This window comes from Bufo bufo, chromosome 8 (assembly GCF_905171765.1).
Source record: "Bufo bufo chromosome 8, aBufBuf1.1, whole genome shotgun sequence".
Lineage (NCBI taxonomy): Eukaryota > Metazoa > Chordata > Amphibia > Anura > Bufonidae > Bufo > Bufo bufo.
Genome location: NC_053396.1, coordinates 215,951,682 through 215,974,626, shown reverse-complemented (window position 1 = coordinate 215,974,626; position 22,945 = coordinate 215,951,682).

Sequence of the window (22,945 nt, the reverse complement as noted above, 5' to 3'; positions counted from 1 at the left end):
GGCATCTGTACCTAGCATGACTAGGGGGATCGCTTTATGAGATGAAAAATATAAAGCATTCAGTATTTTCATTACATTATCTTTCCCCTCTCTCCCTTTTACAAATCCTACCTGATCTGGATGAACTAAAGAGGGAAGGAACTTTTGTAATCTATTAGCTAACATTTTGGGCAGTAATTTTAGGTCAGTATTTAGTAAAGAGATGGGGCGGTAATTGGAACAGAATGAAGGATCTTTGCGAGGTTTGGGGATGATTGTTATTGTGGCTCTAGACATGTCGGCTGAAATAGGGGTATGGAGGAGGGCACTGTTGCATATTGGAGGAAATTGAGGTAGGAGGATATCAGAAAAAGATCTTTAATAAGACAGAGGTAAGTCGTCTGGGCCTGAACATTTCCCTGATGGGGAGGATTATAGCGCCTCCTGTAGGTCAGACAAGGTGAAAGGAGCAGCAAGTTAGTCTTGTTGCGGTGATGAGAGGGTTGGGAGATCTAATGAATTGAGGAAGGAGGATATATTGTGCATTTTGTCATACCGAGGGTCTGGGAGGGGTGGAGAGGGAAGGTTGTAGAGGGATTCATAATAGAGTTTAAATTGTTCTGCTATCTCTTCGGTTCGAAACAGCGTGGAACCAGAAGGGGCAGTAATGCTCTGCACATAATTTGCGAGTTTTCTATGTTTAATTCTCTGCATTTGGTATTTTGTAGCTTTGTCTCCATGAGCGAAGATTTTTTGTTGAGAGGATAAGAAGAACTTAGCAGAATGCTCATTTAGCATATTTTTTTAATTCAGTTTTAAGGGATATCAACTCAGATAGATGAAGCTGGAGTAGGGATATTTTGTGAGTTTTTTCTAGGGAGTTGATCCTAGAGAGAAGGGAGTTTAACTTTTTTTCCGATTCTTTTTTCAGATAGGAGCCAAAACTAATTAATTGACCTCTTATATAGGCTTTATGTGCATCCCACAAAACATTAGGAGAGGTGGAGGGGGCTTGATTGATGGAGAAATATGGACTCATTGAACCTCCAGTAGGATTTCTTACCCGATCCCGAGGGATGGCGCAGGGTGCAGAAGATGGGTGAGTGGTCAGAGAGCGTCATAGCCCCTATTCATGCTGAGGAACAGAGTTGTAGATGCTCCTTCGACATCAGTATATAGTAAATTCTACTGTAAGAATTGTTAGCTGAAGAAAAAAAAGAGTAATCAATTACATTAGGATTCAAGCATCTCCATATGTCAACAAGCCCTAGGTTGAACATTCTAGCCAGAGTAGCGTGGATTGCCCTAGATGATAAGGCAGATTTTTTTTAAGAAGTGTCCATCAGGGGATTCAGGGCTATATTTAGATCTCCTGCCAAAATTAGGATGCCCTCACTATGGGTCTCCACTAGAGAAAGGAGTTCAGCAATCCATCTAGGTTGGTCAGCATTGGGAGCATAGGCGTTAACAAAAGTATAGAGCGTCTGGCCTATTTTACCTTCAGGATAATGTAGGACATTGTAGGAAACTATATTCAAGTCTGACATGACTTGATTGCGTTAAAGCGGAGGATAAGGCTGAGAGTAGGTATTGTGGCAATTGCAGGGAGCCCAACAATATAACTATGAAAAATAAGAACTAAAATATAGAACCTTAATGGATAGGTAAGAAACCATAATGAATGATTTTATGGTTAATAACCAGAAACTGTTAGGGGGAAAGTGAATAGTAATTCACATGTAACCTGCAGCAAGGTGGGGAGTAAAAAGGATGGAAAAAACAACAAATCACAAAATGGGGGTTGGAGAGGAGGGCAAAGAAGAAATTGAGGTGATGGTAAGTGGACTTAGATGGGAGGGTACAAAAAGGAAGGAAACAGATGCAAAGGGGAGTGGAGAGAGATATGGAGGTTATGGAAGGATAGCCCCTAATATACCTACTAGTGGTATATATAGAAGGGGATAGAGGTAGAGACAGGACAGGTTAGAGAGTCCTGATGCGGGTGAATACTGTTTCAGATGCGGGTAGTTCAGGAACCATCATGAGAAGTGTGCGGTTTCTTAGGTGTTGCTGAGTCCTTGTTCTTCTTGGACCTTTGCTTCTTTGGAGTGGTAGAAAGTTCCCAAGGTTGAAGGACTGGAAGAGGAGGCAAGGAAGAGATATCTTGAACTTTATCCCAGTCTGTTATATTCAGTGGAAAAGTGTCCAGTGCGTTATAGGCCTCTGCAAGATCCAAAAAGGAGGAGATGGTAATCCTTCTTCCAGAGACAATAAAAGAAAGTCCAAATGGAAAGGCCCATCTGTAGGGAATCTGCTTCTCTTTAGGGAGAGATGTGAGAGGCCTTAAGAATCTGCGCTTTTGCAGAGTGGATGGAGATAAGTCCTGGTATATCTGAATAGGGACCTCGTCCAGGAGAATGGAAGGTGCAGCTCTGGCCGCTTTCAGAATCGCTTCTTTGTCCAGGAAATTCAGGAAACGGCAGATAATGTCCCTTGGAGGATCATTTTCTTTGGGACGCGGGCGTAATGCTCGTTGTGCCCTTTTGATTATTAACATGGAAGGATCGAAGTCCCCTAGAAGGGAGGCGACTATCTTCATGATAGCGGCTGGGATATCAGTGGCTGTGACCGATTCAGGGATCCCTCTGAAACGGAGGTTGTTTCGCCTGCCACGATTCTCCTGGTCTTTCAAGGATGCATATAGCTGATTTATATGTGTTTGGCATATTGACAGGTATTGCGAGACCGCAGCGCTGTGATCTAGGGTCGCAGCTTGCGTAGTTTCCAGCGAGTCCACTCTGTGGCCTATCTGTTGGACTTCATGGGCCACCTCCCATGGAGTATATGGGGTGTAAAGCCTCTTCCAGAGCTTGTTTAATGAAGCGGCGGGAGATCGGGAGGTTTTGCGACTCACCGGCTTCTCCCGAATCATCCTCGCAGTCGGATTGGCTTGGTGCGCGGCAACACGCTGTGCTGTTGAGAGCCGCGGCCATCTTGGGATCCTTAGTCGGTCCGGCTGCTTGCTGCTTTTTTAAGAATTTGGTCATATCTGACACAGCGGGAGATACTTTAGCTTGCGGGGTGGGATCCCCATGCTTGGGTCCACCATATTTGACCATTTTGCGATCTGTAGGCTCAAGAATGCCGTCCCCACAGCAGGTTGAAAGCAGGAGCTTCAGCCGGATGCAGCCATTCAGCACAGACGCTAGCTCTGCCCCCCAACAGAACACTTTTTGACTCAGATCTTTGTGCTACCTCTTGAGTTTTGCCGTGCACAAGTTCAAATCCAGTCAAGTTCAAGGATTCTATGTATATAGGGTTGTTTTTTTTTTTTTTCATGGCAGATAGCAAAAACACTGTTGGTACCTATTTTTAGAATAGTCCATCTAAATCAGATTGATGCCAAATCAGATCTTGGGCAATCCAGATCTTTCAGCGTGCTAAAAGATCAGGATTTGCCGGTGGCAGATCTTGCTGTGTAATTACAATCTGCCGCCGGCAAACCACTGTACAGCATGGGGACGAGCGATGGCGTAGCAATCACTCCTCCCCTACATGTGGTCTCCTTCACTAGCAAGCATGTGATTGCTGGGAAGGAACGCTTCCCTCCCGACAATCGTCTGCCTGATCGGGGTGTATAATACACCCTTTAGTCATGCATGAGCACTACTGTTTCATTCATTTAAGGAACCCCCCATTCTCATGATTGCTTGGGGTCCCAGCAATCATACATTTTTTTAGAATTCATGAGAACAGAGCCCCCTGAGTGACCTGTGTGAATGGAGCAGTAGTGCGCATGTGCAGCCACCACTTCCTTTACTTCTACGGAACTGAAAGAAATAGCGGAGCACGGTACTTGGAAGTTCCATAAAAAGTTTATGAACGCAGCAGATGCATGATTGCTGCTCTATCAATTGTATCCCCCATTCTCATTTATCACTTGGCGTGCCAGCAATCACATGTGGACAGGCGGTAAATATATTTGTCGACCAACCACTTTAAGGTCCAGGAAGGTCCGACAGTTTTGTGGTTTTGCCATGATATATTCCTGAATTCTATGGATCCCTCCCAGACAGGATGCATTGGATTGTGGGGGGCTGGGGGTGGGTTCTTATATCAGACTTGATTTTTGTGATAAGAACATTCCTTCCATTGCAGATTATTTCGATCAGACACGCTGATGCCAGGAAATTGGGTTTACCTACAAAATCTAACATTTTCTTTAGAGCAGATGGCAGCCAGAACTGAGGTAATTTGAGTGAAAATAACTATTAAATTTTATAATTTTCTTTGCTCATAAAACTACTATAATCATAGAGAAGCAGCTACTGTGGCCCATTAAAACGAATGGGCATTCTGTCTAGTCAATCTCTCTGAGCGCGGATCCGAGGCGCAGATGATGTGCCATTGTCTTTAGTACATTATAATATGCTATGTGATCCAGGAAAATACTGATTCAATGCTTTACTGACTCCATTCACTGGCTTTGTATCTCGTAGATTGTACAAGTCCAGGGTCTTACTCCACAGGGAGCATCTTGTGATGAAGAAAATGAAGTGACTCCCATTATCAACAGTTAGGACCCATTATAAATGGATCTGAACCCCAAAATGTTATTTTTTTTTTTTTCTCAATATCTACTCTAAAAATTGTGGCAAGAACAACCAAAAAAATTGAAATTCAAAAAATCTTGCTGACTTTTGTATGGTGTGCCAGGAGTAGCTGAATCACTCACAAGTCGACTTCTGCGTGACGGCCATATCCTCTCCGCAGAAAACATTTTGTATGTAATAAATGGTGGCTACTCCATGCTAATGCTCCAGTTCAGGGATGATGGGACTTCGGGGTCTTTGTCTTAAGCTTTACAAAACAGATTTGTTTCATAATAAAAATGACAAAATGAACTGATTTACTTTATACCATCTGTGTCTGTACTGGATCTGGCTGACAAAGAACAGAGTTATTGTTTTTTTTTATTTTTATTAATCACCTGCCCAATATTGTTGACCTGTCAAGGCATGGACTTCACAAGACCTCTGAGGTGTCCTGTGAGGTCGGGCAGAAGATTTTGTAAGTTGCTCGTTGCAGCCTCCGTGGATCTAACTTTTTTTTCCAGCACATCCCACAGATGACGATCAGATGGAGATCTGGGAACTTCGAGACAAGTTATCACCTCAGTTTTTGCAGTGTGGTCAGGACATTATCCCACTGAAAAAGGTTGCTGCCAATAGGGTTCATGCTTCCATATTTGGTGTACTTGTCTATACAATGTTTAGTTAGGTGGTACGTACATGTCACTTCCATGTGATGTCCAAGATAGAACATTACCCAGAGTAACTGCATTTTTTCCATAGTGCATCTGCTGCATCAAATCAGGCAGCCCTCTTCCATTGCTCCATGGTTAATTTTAATGCTCACTTACTCATTGCAGGCACTTTCGGCAGTGGTCAGCATAGGCACTCTTACCAGTTGGAAGCTACAAATCACCATGAACAGCAAGCTGCTATGACTTTTATTGTCCTGACACCTTTTTATGATTGGCAGCAGTAATGTTATCCGGAGTTTATTCTACAGTAGCTGTTCTGCCCAGCAGGGTTAGGGAACACGATTCTATTTCACGTCTGCTTTAGTTTTAATATTTCTATAGTGATTAATGTGGTAATAGCACCATCTAGCGGTGTTAAATTGTATTGCATCTTGTTTTTCTTATTTCAAAGACTGGTGCATTGTGGGTGGTGCAAAGCATCCTCGGAAAGAGAAGTCTCCAGGACACAGTACAGAGCTGTCCTCCTGCATATCTCCTTCTTAAACTCCACCATCCTGGTAGAAGCATATCTGGTGAGAGATCTATCTTTGTTTCAGGGACATTATGTTATGCAGAGCTGTTCAGCTAGTTATCATTGTCTCAGGGAAGTTGTTAACTGTTAGATGCCAGACATGTAATCTTATGTACAGGCAGCCATTTTACCATGTGCTTCAGTGTTATGCAAGTGTTACAGTACATGCTATGCTCAGGGCCGTCTTTAATATTGATTGGGCCCTGGGCAAAGATTTATTTGGGCCCCCTGGATCCCGCCTTCCCACACCCTAGAATGCAATCACACCCTCCACCACAACACACACACAATCCACACACTTGGTAGAGTGCAGTGAATGACTGTAAATAATTCCAGTTCTGAAGACTCCAGCGGCTCATGATCAGTGCTCTGGGCAGCTGGAAGTAGGCACCGCTCTGCAGGAAGGAGACCGGGGCTCGGCTCACCCTAGCATTACAGTGCACCCCAGCACCCTACAATATGCAGTATAGCACCCTATAGTATACAGCACCCCACAGTATGCAGTATAGCACCCTATAGCAGTGGTGGCGAACCTATGGCACGGGTGCCAGAGGCGGCACTCAGAGACCTATCTGTGGGCACTCGCACCCTGGAAAAAGTCTATGTTGTACCAATATGCCTTAGACTTTTCCTGCCATTCATCAGCGCTGGGCGTGGTATGAACAGCACAGGCAGTGCACTGAATGTAGGCAGACTATTATAGATAAATGATAAAGTACATGGAAGATATACTATATTAGACTGTAGTATTTAGGTTAAATTGCCGTGTTGGCACTTTGCGATAAATAATGGGTTTTGGGTTGCAGTTTGGGCACTCATTCGGTAAAAGGTTCACCATCACTGCCCTATAGTATACAGCACCCCACAGTATGCAGTATAACACCCTATAGTATACATCACTCCACAGTATGCAGTGTAGCACCCTATAGTATACAGCACCCCACAGTTTGCAGTATAGCACCCTATAGTATACAGCACCCCACAGTATGCAGTATAGCACTCTATAGTATACAGCATCCCCACAGTATGCAGTATAGCACCCGATAGTATACAGCACCCCACAGTATGCAGTATAGCACCCTATAGTATACAGAACCCCACAGTATGCAGTATAGCACCCTATAGTATACAGCACCCCACAGTATGCAGTATAGCACCTTATAGTATACAGCATCCCACAGTATGCAGTATAGCACCCTATAGTATACAGCACCCCACAGTATACAGTATAGCCTCCTATAGTATACAGCACCCCACAGTATGCAAGGAGTATAGCACCCTATAGTATACAGCACCCCTATAGTATACAGCACCCCACAGTATGCAAGCAGTATAGCATCCTATAGTATACAGCATCCCACAGTATGTAGTATAGCACCCTATAGTATACAGCACCCCACAGTATGCAGTATAGCACCCTGTAGTATACAGCAACCCACAGTATGCAGTATAGCACCCCATAGTATACAGCACCCCACAGTATGCAGTATAGCACCCCATAGTATACAGCAACCCACAGTATGCAGTATAGCACCTTATAGTGTACAGGACCCCACACTATACATTATACAGCACTCCACAATATACAGCACCCCACAATATACAGCACCTCACGGTATACAGCACCTTACAGTATACAGCACCCCAAACTATACAGAATACAGCACCTCATAGTATACAGCACCCCACAGTATACAGTAAAGCAGTATAGCACCCCACAGAATGCCTCCCACAGTATATAGCACCCCACAGTATACAGTACCCCACAGTATACAGTAGAGCAGTATAGCACCCCACAGTATACAGCACCCCAAAGTATACAGCACCCCACAGTATACAGTAGAGCCTTATAGCACACCATAATATACAGCATCCCACCGTATACAGCACCCCACAGTATACAGTAGAGCAGTATAGCACTCCACAGTATACAGCACCCCACAGTATACAGCACCCCATAGTATACAGCACCCCACAGTATACAGTAGCTTACAGTATATTAGCATAACAGCCCCTGTCACCTTTTCCTGATATAATATTCACAAAAAATGATCCACAGTTAAGGCAAACTTCTCCTGCAGCAACACTCCTGGTAGAAAGAAGGGACCTTTGATGACCTCATAGCCATGTGACCAGTAACATTGCTAGGTTACTGGTCACATGGTGATGATGTAATCTAAGGTCCTTTCTCTTAAGAGAATCACAGCTCTCACAGTTCGCTGCCTGGAGTGACGGCAGTCATGCATGGCATGGCAGCACCCCCCTGTGTAGCTGACAGCCTGACACCCGGGGCAGTGGCCGCAGGGCTCAGAAGGCACCTGACTTGGGACCCCCAGGAGCAACTGGGCCCAGGGCAGCTGCCCCTTTTGTCCCTTGTTAAGGACGGCCCTGGCTATGCTATATACTTATTCATGTTATTTGTATTTTTATAGTTTTACCAATTGATCAATCATCAAAAAATCCTGCTTTGCCAATAAACAATTTGGACTAAGAACATTTGGAAGACAGGAATGGTTTATGCTGAATATCAGACTGAACACTGTGTAAGCGTGTATGAAGACAGAACAGTAGCTCTAAAGTGGAAATTGGACCAAATGGGCTATTCTCTACTTACTACACACAACAATGAGCCTTGGGTGCCCATGATGATGTCATTAGTTTACCAGTTCTCCTTACTTATAACCACTTTTGGTTGGTACTAACCACTGCATAATGAGAAGAACACCCCCACCCTAACTGTTCATTCAGGAGACCTGACCCAGTCATCTAGACATCTTAATGTGATCCTTGTCAGAGTCACACAGGTCCTTATGCCCATTTCTTCTGCTTCTAAAACAGTGGAAAATTGTGCAGCCATTGGATGCTGCAGGTGGACGTGGCTTGGTTGCATGCAGCCAGCTATATCATCTAGCCGTACCCTTACTTTGAGGTCTTAATTGACCCACCCACAGTCATTGAGTATTTAACCATAAAACTGTCAAGTCCAGGGGCAGACTGGCCATAGACCCTACATGGAAATTTCCTGGTGGGCCAATGCCCAGACAGCCGCCGGCTGGGTATATAATAGTCTGATGCGTTCTGTATTAATTAATGTAGGAGCATGAGGATTATGCACCAGACCTGTGATGGCTAACCTTTGGAACTCTAGCTTTGGTAAAACTTTGACTCCCAAGAGGCACACTTGCTTGGCTGTTCTCAAAACTCCATAAAAATCAATGGAGCATGCTGGAGGTTGTTGTTTCACCACACTTGGAGTCTCGGAGGTTAGTCATCACTGCACCAGACCAATGGCCGTGGGTGCCTTTCTGAATTAAAGCTTTCCTACTTTACTAAATCTAGTTTGGATTTCATTTTTGAAAATCCAATAAAACGGCAGTCCTTTGAATGGCAACATAATAACCAATGGATACAATACATTTCTACCTGAAGCCAAAATCAATGCTGAACATCTGCAAATTATTACCTGCTGCACGGATCACGGATCAGAACACTGGTAACGACAACTGTAATTATTATTTTTGATGGACAAAGTTTTTTGTACAGAGAAGCAGAGGGAAAATAGGAAGAAGAGATTATTTGTGTTAAAGTTGATGAATCACAGAATGACAAATCTGAAGAAAGTGCACCAAATGCAACAATTTATACTTTACATAATGCTATGTTTCCTCAGAAATCCTCAAAAGAGACAAATTTTAGAAAAATTCTAAAAATCTAGCTTAAGGAATGTTTGCTTCTCCTGGACCATCAGATGTTTGAATTATTACTTAAAAACAACATCCATCCAAATCGATCATCATATGGCAGAAGGTGTCTGAGCTTTGATGTCCTAAAGTATTGAAAGAACCTTTAGTATCAAGCCAAAGTCTTCAGGGACAGAAATATCTGCCTGATTACTGACCCTCTGCTGCCTGATCTGACCCATGCCTGATCACTGTACTTACCTTGTGCTATCTGCCATTCAGGCTTGTTTTACTAATTAACATGAGATCTGCCTACCCTGACCTCTGCCTGTTACTGACTATAAGTTTTGCCTAATGGGTCAGCTGTCAACCACATTAGGACTGCTCCAAGAGGTAGTAGTTTAGTGGTCCCCTGCAGCTAGATCTCTTTATAGGAGTTAAAGGGTGAATACCAAGGGAGTTCTAGGATAACGCCCCTAGGTTTCACCTAAAGTCAAACTGGTTTGTTGAAACAGTGGTTCCACACCCACTGATCGTTAAACCGGTTGACATGATTGTATTGCATATTGATCTTTTAGCCTCTTGTGGCCACAGTAAAGATGGAATTTAACCTGTTACGCCCTGATGTCCTGGTACCTAAGGACACCGGGCGTATCTTTTTTTTATGTCTAACCCCCCCCCCCGCATCCCTCTTTGTGATGTGCCGGCGGGCTGTGCAGGGGGAGAGGTGCGGGCGGTGCAGGCGGTGCTGGGGGGGGCAGGCAGGCGCGCAATCATCTGCCCGCCCCCTCTCTCAGGATGGCAGATCTTGTAAAGCAGAGTGTCAGCACATTGCTGACACTCTGCTTGAAACGGCTGACATCATCACACAGATGTCAGCAGTTTAACCCCTTCCATGCCACGGTCCGTAGGCACCGCTGTATGGAAGGAGTTAACAGGGAGGGAGCTCCCTCCCTCTCCCATCGGGGGCTGCTGTGCCTTTTCAGCCCCCGATTCTTGACGGGATCAGTACCCCTCCCTCCTCATCACCCGCTGCTCTGTTGTGGCAGCGAGTGATGGTTATTATGGCAACCCGACGCCTTCACAGGCTTCCGGCTGTCCATGGTGCTGATCACACTTCTGCTAAAGGCAGAAGTCTAATCAGACTAAGTAAAGTGAAAATACAGTACAGTACACTATATAGTGTACTGTATTGTATTATACAGACATCAGACTCACTGGATGTTCAAGAACCAAGAGGGTCTGGGTCAAAAAATAAAAAGTGAAAAAAAAATACAAATAAAAAAACAAATTTATCACTGATTCAAAATAAAAAAATAAAAAATTCCCTACACATGTTTGATATCACCGCGTTCGTAACAACCTGATCTATAAAACGGTCATGTTACTTTCCCTGCACAGTGAACGCCATAAAAATAAAAAAGTAAAAATTATGATGAAATTTAAATTTTGTCCACCTTACTTCCCAAAAAAGGTAATAAAACTGATCAAAAAAGTAATATGTACGGCAAAATAGTACCAATCAAACAGTCACCTCACCCCGCAAATAACGAGCCCCTACATGAGACAATGGCCCAAAAAATAAAAAACTATGGCTCTCAGACTAAAACATGATTTTTTTTGTTTCAAAAATGATTTTTTATGTTAAACGTAAAAAAAAAAAAAAAGTTGACATTAGGTATCGCCGCGTCCGTAAGAACCTGATCTATAAAAATACCACATGACCTAAACCCTCAGGTGAACACCGTAAAAAAAAAAAAAAAACTGTCAAAAAAGCCATTTTTGTCACCTTACATCACAAAAAGTTTAATAGCAAGCAATCAAAAAGTAAAATAAAATAAAGTATACATATTAGGTAACGCCACGTCCGTAACGACCGTCTCTATAAAAATATCATATGACATAACCCCTCAGGTGAATACTGTCAAAAAAATTAAATAACAACTGTGCTAAAAAAACATTTGTTTTGTCACCTTAAGTCACTAAAAGTGCAACACCAAGCGATCAAAATGGTGTATGCCACCCACCATAGTGCCAATCTAACCATCACCTCATCCTGCAAAAAATGATACCCTACATAAGACAATCGCCCAAAAAATAAAAAGACTATGGCTCTCAGACTATGGAGACACTAAAACATGTTTTTGTTTCAAAAATGATATTATTGTGTAAAACCTAATTAAATAACACGTCTGTAAGAACCTGCTTTATAAAAATACCACATGACCTAACCCTTCAGGTGAACACTGTAAAAAAAAAAAAAAAAACGGTGTCAAAAAAGCTATTTAAATGTTACCTTACATCACAAAAAGTGTAATAGCAAGCGATCAAAAAGTCATATGCACCCCAAAAAAGTCATCTCATCCCGCAAAAATTATACCAAACCTGAGACAATCACGTAAAAACTGAAAAAACTATGGCTCTCAGACTATGGAGACACTAAAACATGCTTTTTTTTTGTTTCAAAAATATTATTGTGTAAAACCTAAATAAATAAAAAAAGTTATACATATTAGGTATTGCCGCGTCCGTAAGAACCTGCTATATAAAAATAGCACATGATCTAACCTGTCAGATGAACGTTGTAAATAATAAAAAATTTAAACGGTGCCAAAACAGCTATTTTTGGGCAAATTTTCCATTTTAATCAATTTTTTCCTGTAACAAAGCAAGGGTTAACAGCCAAACAAAAATCAATATTTATTGCCCTGATTCCTTAGTTTACAGAAATGCCCCAAATGTGGTCGTAAACCGCTATATGGCCACACGGCAGGGCGCAGAAGGAAAGGAACGCCATATGGGGTCACTTTTATGGAGTTTCTAATCTAGGGGTGCATCAGGGGGGTTTCAAATGGGACATGGTGTCAAAAAAACAGTCATGGGGGCCTTAAATGGGACATGGTGTAAATAAACCAGTCCAGCAAAATCTGCCTTCCAAAAACCACACGGTGCTCCTTTCCCTCTACGCCCTACCGTGTGCCCGTACAGTAGTTTAACCTTTCACCGGGATTTTGTCTATAGATCTGAGGACGTGGGTTGCTAGATCGCCGCTACCACATCTACAATACCCACTCCCCATATCTCTGTGTGCTTTTATTGTGTAAATAAATGATTTGATACATATGCAAATTAACCTGAGATAAGTCCTGTCCTGGAGATGAGTCCAGCGTGAAGGAGCCCAGCACCGCCCCGCATCCTCAGAATCTCCTCCTTGCTCCCCGACGTCAGAAAGCTAGAGCGCCGTAATCTCACGATGATCGAGCTAGCGCATGCACAGTTCCTTCCCTGAGGCTGATGCCAGCACAGGGAAGGAACACTATGACGACACTGCGCATGCGCTATAGCTTTCTGATGTCGGGGAGCAAGGAGGAAGATTGTGAGGATGGGGGGCGGTGCTGGGCTCCTTCACGCTGGACTCATCTCCGGGACAGGACTCATCTCAGGTTAATTTGGATATGTATCAAATCGTTTTTGGGGATATTGCAGATGTGCTAGCGGCCATCTAGCAACCCATGTCCTCAGCTCTATACACAAAATCCCGGTGACAGGTTCCCTTTAAACAGTCCTCCTCATCATGCTGTTCACATTTTGACTTCATGAGACCAAGAAGTCACCTAACAATTAATGAAACAGAACCTGGCCATTGCAAGGCTTCAAGCAGGATGTTCTCAGACAGAAGTGGCCACTGAGCTTAGAGTGTCATCAGCAGGTTGTATCAGAGATACAGAGAATGGAAGAGTCACAGAAAGGCAGAGAAGTGGATGTCCGTTGGCCACATCCCACACTGAACCACATCATTGTAAAGAATGCCCTGTGGAACTGGATAATGAATGCCACACAACCCCAGCACATTTAAGGGAGGTGAAAGGCACTAAAGTGTCACGTCAGGCCATTGAAAACAGTTTACATCAGACTGGTCTGCGTGCTAGACGACCTGCAAGGGTATCTGACCACACCACCAGGCACAGGCGTCATCGCCTTGCATGGACCAGGGAGCATCTACGCAGTGGGCCTCAGTGCTGTTCACTGATTAAAGTTGATTCACACTGAGCAGAAATGATAGCTGCAAACGATGTTGGAGACGTCAAGGAGGGTGCTATGCATCAGCCATTGCTGTCACTAGATGAGCCTTTGGTGGTGATGGTGTTACAGGGTGGGCAGTGTGTCCAGTCAATACAGAACTGCTTTACACTGTGTGAATGGTCCAGTGACAAGCCCATACTACTAGAATAACATCATTAATCCAGTCATCGTGCCTCTGCATAAACAACACAGGTCTAAGGGTACTTTTACACTAGCGTTAGAGGAATCCGGCAGGCAGACAAATATAGATAATATCATACTTCTGATATATGTGAATGAATAATATGTGAGAAACTACTACTGATGTTTTAGCCATAATATTTTTTACATATATTATATATTATAAATATATAATAATATATGTAAATATATTATGGCTAAAAACGTATATATATATGTTTAAATTAAATTTAGCCTCTATTTCTGAAATGTTTCTGGCGGGATTCAAACTCACAACCTTCTACATTACAGCCCAGAATGTTAACCACTACACTATAGAGCTGCATGGCAGGTTACTTAAAAATAATATGAGACTTCTGCTGTATAAGAATACTTATACAGCAAGTATTCCTATACAGCAGAAGTCTCATATATATATATTTTTTTTTTAAGTGACTGGCCATGCAGCTCTATAGTGTAGTGGTTTACATTCTGGGCTGTAGTGTAGAAGGTTGTGAGTTTGAATCCTGCCAGAAACTTTTCAGAAATAGAGGCTAAATTAGATTTAAATACACTGACTCAAGCACACGTAATATTTGGCCAAGCATAGCGACCCCCAAGCCGAACTGGTGTTCGGTTGAGCATGCTCGCCCAACACTAGTAATTAATGCTCAAGGCCACATGACAAGTTATTGAGACATTTTTGTGGCAGTATACCCAGCACTGGTGTTGGCTTTTGTTTCAATAAATTGTTTGAGATGAGGAAATCACCATTGCTGCTTCTACTTAAATGCCTGACTTTCATGATGTAATATCGTTGGAGCGTGAATTTTTTTATATTTTCCATAAATTTCACCCGGAAACCAAATATCCCTAACTTTTTGTGAGTAGTGTATGTCTAATTATATATATACACATACAGAATATAGGTGATCCATTCCATTTGACATAGCTGTGCATTTTTATAGGTTGGCATGTAAACTTTGATGAACTTGATGGAAATATGGCTTTTTTCAAGTGTACTAAATATGCAAAACCTGACACAACGCACCAGAGAAATAGTTCAATGACCAGTTCAGCTCTGCTACTTCTGCTAGATTGCAATGTATTGGAGAAAGTCACCACAGATCTAGCAATACAAGATTTACTGTATGTGCCGCAGAGAAATGAGCATTAATCATTTGCTCTCCATGTAAAAATAGGAAAAAAATATAGAGCCAGCCACTAAAATAGCCCTGACCTTTCTGTGGCTAATCAGCCGGGACGTCATGCATCATGGTCAGGGTAGGTGTGTGCTTCAAGTGGATAATATCATTATCAGGGTATAGGCCACTGACACATTTTAGCTGATACATTGTACTGTCTCCCAGAACTAGGGAAGAGATTTCTTTTTTTGTTCTTCGTCCTAATTTAATTAAATGCAGAGCAATAACTTCTTTTTCTAGAACAGACCATGGGGCTTACTGATGCATCGAAGGCTGGTTTTAGAGAAAATCTCCAATCCTGGCCTCTTCTGGGGCTCATCCTCTAAGGGGTTAGTAGTCTGCACTTTATACTAGTTCTGTTCCTGCTGAGTTTGTGGTAAGTTAGTGCTTATACGCAGCAGATCTGCCGCGATGTCCCGAGGGTTAGGACAGAAGCTTGTGGAGGTGGGTTTCAGATAAGGGAGCGTTCACATCACCGTTTGGCTTTCCGTTTTTCTGATCCGTCTAGAAAATAAAACGGATTTGTTATTTTGAGTATCCGTTTTGAACAGCAAGCATCAGTTTGTGTCCCTTCCGTCAGAGATCAGTTATTTTTGACGGGAGAAATAAAGTACTGCGTGCAAGAGTTTGGCCTCGTGCACACGACCGTTCTTCGGGTCCGCATCCGAGCCGCAGTTTTTGCGGCTCGGATGCGGACCCTATCCCTTCAATGGGGCCGAAAAAGATGCGGACCGCAATCCGTGTGCTATCCGCATCCGTTGCGAGGTCCCGCAAAACCAATATAGCATGTCCTATTCTTGTCCGTTTTGCGGCATTTCTACAATGGGCTGTCCATACCGTTCCGCAAATTGCGGAAGGCACACGGGCGGCTTGAGTTTTTTGCGGATCCGCAAAAAACGGAACGGTCGTGTGCATGAGGCCTTTTTCTCCCATCTGAAATAACGGATCTCTGATGGAACTGACACAAACTGATCATTGATACTGAAAATAACAGATCCATTGTTTTTCTTACTTTTTCTGATGGATCAGAAGAACGGAAAGTTACGGTGATGTGAACCTGCCCTTGGGCTAGGTTCACACTAGCGCTAGACATTTCCCGCAGGCTGTCCCGGAAAAGGAGCAGCCGGCCGGAGATGTCTGAATCTAGTTTTGCTGGAAGCGGCAGAGATCTGGCCACAACCCGGCAAATATGCCAAGAATCAACAGTCAGACTTCTCCGGCAGGCTGCTCCCTGACGGAGGTGTCTAGCCTTATTTCAAACTTCAATAGACATTGCAGCTAGACTGAGGGCATCGATCGTAGCTTTGTCCAGAGCTGCAGTATAAAGCATGGGGCAAGGGACTAAGCAGCAGGTTAAGTCTTGGATGATATATGAAGTGGATTATAGAGTTTGAAGCTGGAGTCGGTGCTCACAACTGCCTCCTAATGTAGCAGAGCTAAAAAAAAATCTGCCAGTGCTGAATGAAAAACGACTAAGGCCTCATTCAGGCGAATGTATAAAAATGTAGGATACAAATGGCGCATACGTACGGCACATCTTATCCATTGCAGGTGCGTGTTATTGTCTGTATTTCATCAGAAGTCTGGCTGTACCTAGAAGGCGCTGTCACGTGTAGCGGCTACATGGTGGTCACTGCACAGCCGCCAGCAATGTGGGCAAATCCGTCAGTTCATATGATCTACTAATGAAATAAGCGCCATCTTCTACGGAGGAGTCGTCAGTTCTGTCAGTGGTAATGTTACCACTCCTGCACCCTGCTACTATCTCTAATGGGCTATTATAATGTCATCTTATGCATGTCTTTCCAGGCCCTCCACAATGTGCATTCATTATCTTGTTATGTAACTGTTTATTACATGCAATATTCCTGGTTCACCAGCAGGTGGCAGCAAACACAGCAGAGCTACAGTTAGGTAGAAAGGAACTTTCCATTCCATTCTAACCCCCTCTGGAGAGGAGTGGGCGAGTCTCACTTCCTGCAGGAAGGGTGGGGATCAGAGTTAGGCCTCTTTCACACTACAGTATGTCGATTTCAATGTTTTGCGTCCCTTTTTTTACGAATCCATTGTTCCGTTTTTTTGTTTCCGTTTCGGTTCCGTTTTTCCGTATGGCATATACAGTATACAGTAATTACATAGAGAAAATTGGGCTGGGCATAACATTTTCAGAAAAAAAACGGAACGGAAACGGAAGACATACGGATGCATTTCTGTATGTGTTCCGTTTTTTTTTTTTGCGGACCCATTGACTTGAATGGAGCCACGGAACGTGATTTGCGGCCAAATATAGGACATGTTCTATCTTTCAACGGAACGGAAAAACGGAAATACGGAAACGGAATGCATACGGAACACATTCAGTTTTTTTTGCGTAACCATTGAAATGAATGGTTCCGTATACGGACCGTATACGGAACGCAATAAACGGCCCGCAAAACTGAAAAAAAAACTGTAGTGTGTTGTTGTTGCGTTGTTGGGATCCGGCATGCACTTCCGTTGCCGGAGGTGCCTGCCGGATCCGTAACAACGCAAGTGTACTGAAAGCATTTGAAGACGGATCCTTCTTCCAAATGCGTTCAGTGTTACTATGGCACCCAGGACGCTATTAAAGTCCTGGTTGCCATAGTAGGAGCGGGGAGCGGGGGAGCAGTATACTTACAGTCCGTGCGGCTCCCCGGGCGCTCCAGAATGACGTCAGAGCGCCCCATGCGCATGGATGACGTGATCCATGTGATCACGTGATCCATGCGCTTGGGGCGCCCTGACGTCACTCTGGAGCGCCCGGGGAGCCGCACGGACGGTAAGTATGCTGCTCCCCTGCTCCCCGCTACACTTACCATGGCTGTCAGGACTTTAGCGTCCCGGCAGCCATGGTAACTATTCAGAAAAAGCTAAACGTCGGGTCCGGCAATGCGCCGAAACGACGTTTAGCTTAAGGCCGGATCCGGATCAATGCCTTTCAATGGGCATTGATCCCGGATCCGGCCTTGCGGCAAGTCTTCAGGATTTTTGGCCGGAGCAAAAAGCGCAGCATGCTGCGGTATTTTCTCCGGCCAAAAAACGTTCCGTACCGGAACTGAAGACATCCTGATGCATCCTGAACGGATTACTCTCCATTCAGAATGCATTAGGATAATCCTGATCAGTATTCTTCCGGCATAGAGTCCCGACGACGGAACTCTATGCCGGAAGACAATAACGCAAGTGTGAAAGAGCCCTAAGTCTAGCTTATCCCCTGTTAGGGGACAGGTGTGCAGGGCACGTCTCTGTTGGACGTGCCCAAGCCAGCTAGAGCACCCTCAGCTCTGCTGGCCATGGAGGCCAAAGCTTGAAGCCTCAGGAGCCAGGAGGAAAGTTCCCTGGACTAATCTAGAGACAGATCATACAAAGAGAAGTGCAGCATCAAGAATAAAGCAAAGATTCTATTTAAGCCTGTCAGTATAGCAGAGTCAGAGAGAAACAGGGTGTAGCAGAGTCGAGTTTGCCTGCCAGTTTTAATGCTAAATCCTTCTGGAACCAAGACAAAGCTTGAAGATTGTTTTGAAAACGTTTATGCAAAGTAAAGTTGCTGTTCAACTACATACAAGGTCTGGACTCAATCTTTCTTTCAAATCCTTCAATTATTCCCCCTATTTATTGCTTCGGAGCCAAAGCTTGGAGTCCAGCCTTATCCAGGTAGGAGCACTGTGACACATGTAAAGGGACATTTTAAGCCGCACTATACCACTTGGCATTCCTACACCTGGGACACGTTTTCATTATATAGAGGGCCCTAGGGAGAGGCGCCCATTGCAGTAACACATGCCAGCCTTCGGCTTTTATCTGCATTGTGGCTGTGGCTCAGCCGTACATTTACTGCTGCACCTGACTGCACCCTTACCCAACAGTATAGAACTGATGCCACCTCAGAACCTCTCTACGTGCAAGAATGTCATTGGTTGGTTACTTAAAGGGGTTTTCTGGGAGTTTAAAGGGGTTGTCTCTTATGTAGAGAAAGTTAATACAAGTCACTTACTAATGTATTGTGATTCTCCATATTGCCTTCTTTGCTGGCGGAAGCCACACGGATGGTGCCTGTGCATTGGGGACCACAAATTCCAGTCCCCAATGTACGGAACGGCCGTTTGCCTAAGGTCTAAATTTGTTGGCCCAGCCACTGTCATGGTCCGGCCACTATGGGGATCATTTACTAATGCAAAACTGGTGTAAAAAAAAAGTCACCAGACCCTAGTTTTGTGACTTTATAATGCCTATTCGCCTGCTTTTTTATGGTTCCGGAGGCACGGAAAACCTTCCGTTCCATTTCTCCATTCTGTGAATGGGTCCCCATCCGTGACGCGGGGTGCACACAGCCGGTTCCCCCATATTGTAGACCTGCTGTGTGCCTTAAGCCTCATGCACACGTCCGTGGAACACGGACCGCGAGATACCGGCCTGGATTCCTGCTGAGTGCAGGAGCGCACGGCGTCATTGGTGGCTATGCCGCCGTGCGCTTCGTGCCGCCGCCGCTGTACAGTAATACACTCGTATGATCTACACTGTGTATTACTGTAAGCAGTGGCGGCACGAAGCGCACGGCGTCATAGCAACCAATGACGCCGTGCGCTCCTGCACTCAGCAGGAATCCAGGCCGGTGTCTCACGGTCCGTGTTCCACGGATGTGTGCATGAGGCTTCACTGAGGGAAATCACTGACCAAATAACGGAAGTGTGAACGCAGCCTTAGTTGCCCATAGTAACCAATCAGATTCCACCTTTTAGAGCTCCTTTGAAAAATGTAAAGTGGAATCTGATTGGTTGCTACGGGCAACTAAGCTAGTTTTCCTTTACACCAGTTTTGATAAATCTCCCCCTATACCTCTGTCTCAAAGTCCTAGGGCTCATTCACACGACCATATGAATGGGTCCGCCTCCGCTCCGCAATTCATTTCAACGGGGACGCGAAAGATCCGTTCCATGGCCCCGCAAAATGATAAAACATGTCCTATTCTTGTCCGTTTTTGCTGACAAGAATAGGCATTTCTATAATGGGCCATCCGTTCCGTTTTAATAATTGCAGGAACGCAAACGGGCGACATCCGTGTTTTGCGGATCCGCAATCTGTGGACCGCCCAATCTTCTGAATGAGCCCCTAGGCTGGGGCTACGCGGCAACATGTGCAGCGTGACATTTTTCGTAATGATAGTTTATGGTGTCGCACTGCGACATTTCTGCGACTGTGACAGTCTCAAAACATTCCTCCAAGCTGAATTGTTGGGCTGCTGTCACGTCGCACGTGTCGGATGTAGCAGTGCGACGCCCTAGACTATCTTTACAAAAAGTGTCACATGACATTACTGTGACAAATAGCGGCATGACACATGTCACAGTGTGCGTGTACCCTGAATGCGACTTACAGAAACTAGAGATGAGCGAACTTCTGTTTTAAGTTCGGCGTCTAAAGTTCGGCGTCTAAAGTTCGGCTTCCGGTTAGCGGAGGATCCCGATATGGATTCCGAATTCCGTTGTGGTCCGTGGTAGCGGAATCAATAATGGTCATTATTGATTCTGCTACCACGGACCACAACGGAATTCGGAATCCATATCGGGATCCTCCGCTAACCGGAAGCCGAACTTTAGACGCCGAACTTAAAACAGAAGTTCGCTCATCTCTAACAGAAACCCATTCAAATGAATGGAACCGATTTTTAAGTCATGGAAAATTCCGCCACAAAATCCGCTGCGTGTGAAGGCCTCCTAAGGCTAGGGCTGCGCGACACATAGGGCGCAACTACACTGCAACATGTGGCGCGCAACAATTTTTATAATGATAGTCTATGTCTATGTCTAAGTCTGTTGTAAAACTACAATTCCCACCATGCCCTGCTGTAGGCTGATAGCTGTAAGCAGTCTAGGCATGCTGGGAGTTGTAGTTTTGCAACAACTGGAGAGCCGCAGGTTGGCCATTTCTGGTCTATGGGGTCACACAGCGACATGCTGGGACTCGACAGTCGCAGAAAAATCCATTTTGGACACCACAGACTATCATTATAAAAATTGTGGCGCAACACGTGGTCATGTAGCTTTACCCTAACCCTTCAGGCCATGACCGGCCATCTCTCTGGTCATTTCCTCACAAGATCCTGGACTGACGAGACCCTGAAGACAAATCCCTGGCAGCTGCGGCAGATCAGAGTTGGGAAGGAGTGGGAAGCAGTGGGGAATGTATGGAATCTGATTCACCTACTTGGGGTCCGGGGGATGTCACATTCACGCACTGCAGAGCCGCACCACAACCAAAAGCAAAAACTGCGACCAAACTGACAGCGGATACCTGCCATTTTACCGTGGATGTGTCTGTGTTTTCTTCATTAAAACCCCCAAATACTGGTGTAATTTTACAACTGATATGGACGTATTGGACGTAAGGAACCACAGAGAAGCTGATAACATGAGGGAAAGGTGATCAAGATGGCCGCCAGAGGCACCTACAGCAGCTGATGTAAGACCATGCTTGCTTTTCGTATTAGGCTAGGTCTACACGACGACATTTCTCGCGGTGTAGTTGTGCCCTATCGGTTACGCGACTTATTGTCGTCGTGTAGACCTCGCCTTACTCAGGTTTGACTTCTGGATGCCATGTCTACGACCTCCTGAGGTGCATGTATATTCATGTCACACATATATATTTGTGTTGTACCCCATTTTTTTCAATGGACCCCACAAATGCAGTATGTGTACTGTTAAAGGGTCACAGGGGAAGATTTATCAAGACTGGTGTAACGTAGAACTGGCTCAGTTGCCCCTAGCAACCAATCAGATTCCTCCTTTCATTTTCCAAAGGAGCTCTGACAAATGAAAGGAGGAATCTGATTGGTTGTTATGGGCAACTGAGCCAGTTCTACTTTACACCAGTCTTGATAAATCTTTCCCACTAACTTTTCCGAAAACAAAAGTTTAAATGGGTCTGAGCACTGAGACCCCCCCCCCCCCCCACCAATCCCTAAAATAAAGGGATAAAAGTGTGCACGTCGTGGGGGGAGGGGGCATTTATCAAGCTCGCCTGTTTTTGGCCATAAAATTAGACCATTCGCTGTCTTTCTTTTGCTGGGTAAAATGAATTCGGGCTCATTCACACACGGCAGATTTTGTGGCAAAAAATTCAGCGACTGAAAATCGGTTCCATTCACCAGAAATCCGTGTGCCTGCCACCCCATTGAAATGCATGGAACCGATTTTTCAGTAGCTGAATTTTCCACAAAATCTGCCGCGTGTGAAGGCGCCCTTAGGGCTCAAACAGGTCAGCATCCGTTCCGTAATTTTGCAGGTGGGATGCGAACCCATTAATTTCAATAGGGCTGCGAAAGATGCAGACAGCACCCTGCGTGGTGTCTGCATCCATAGTTCCGTTCCACGGCCCTGCAAAAAAGATCCTCTACTTGTCCACAATCAAGAATAACAAGACAAGGATAGGCATTTCTATATAGATGGGCCCTCTATGTTCTGCAAAATGCGGACCGCACAGGGCAGGTATTCATATTTTGCGGACCGCAAAACACTTATGGAGGTCTGAATGAGCCCTTAGACTAGGCATATTGCTATTAGGGCTCATGCACATGAATATATTTTCTTTTCATGGCCGTTCTGTTTTTTTTGTTTTGCGGACCGTATGCGTAACCATTCATTTCAATAGCTCATCAAAAAAAAAACGGAAGTTCCTCCATGTGCATTCCGCTTCCGTATGTCCGTTCCACAAAAAAAAAAAAAAGATGTCTAGTGAGCGAACTTGTGTTTGAAGTTCGGCGTCTAAAGTTCGGGTTATCGAAGAATCGCGTTATGGATTCCATGCTCGTGTGCATGAGCCGTTAGGCTGAGCTCTGGTGGTTGTTATTCACTTAGAATGGTCTAACTTATTTTCTCATGCAAAAAGTCACATCTTTATGAGAAAAGTCGCATGTCTGCCGGAATGTGTAACTTTTAATGCATAAAAAAACTTTGCACTTCACCACTAAAAACAGATGAAG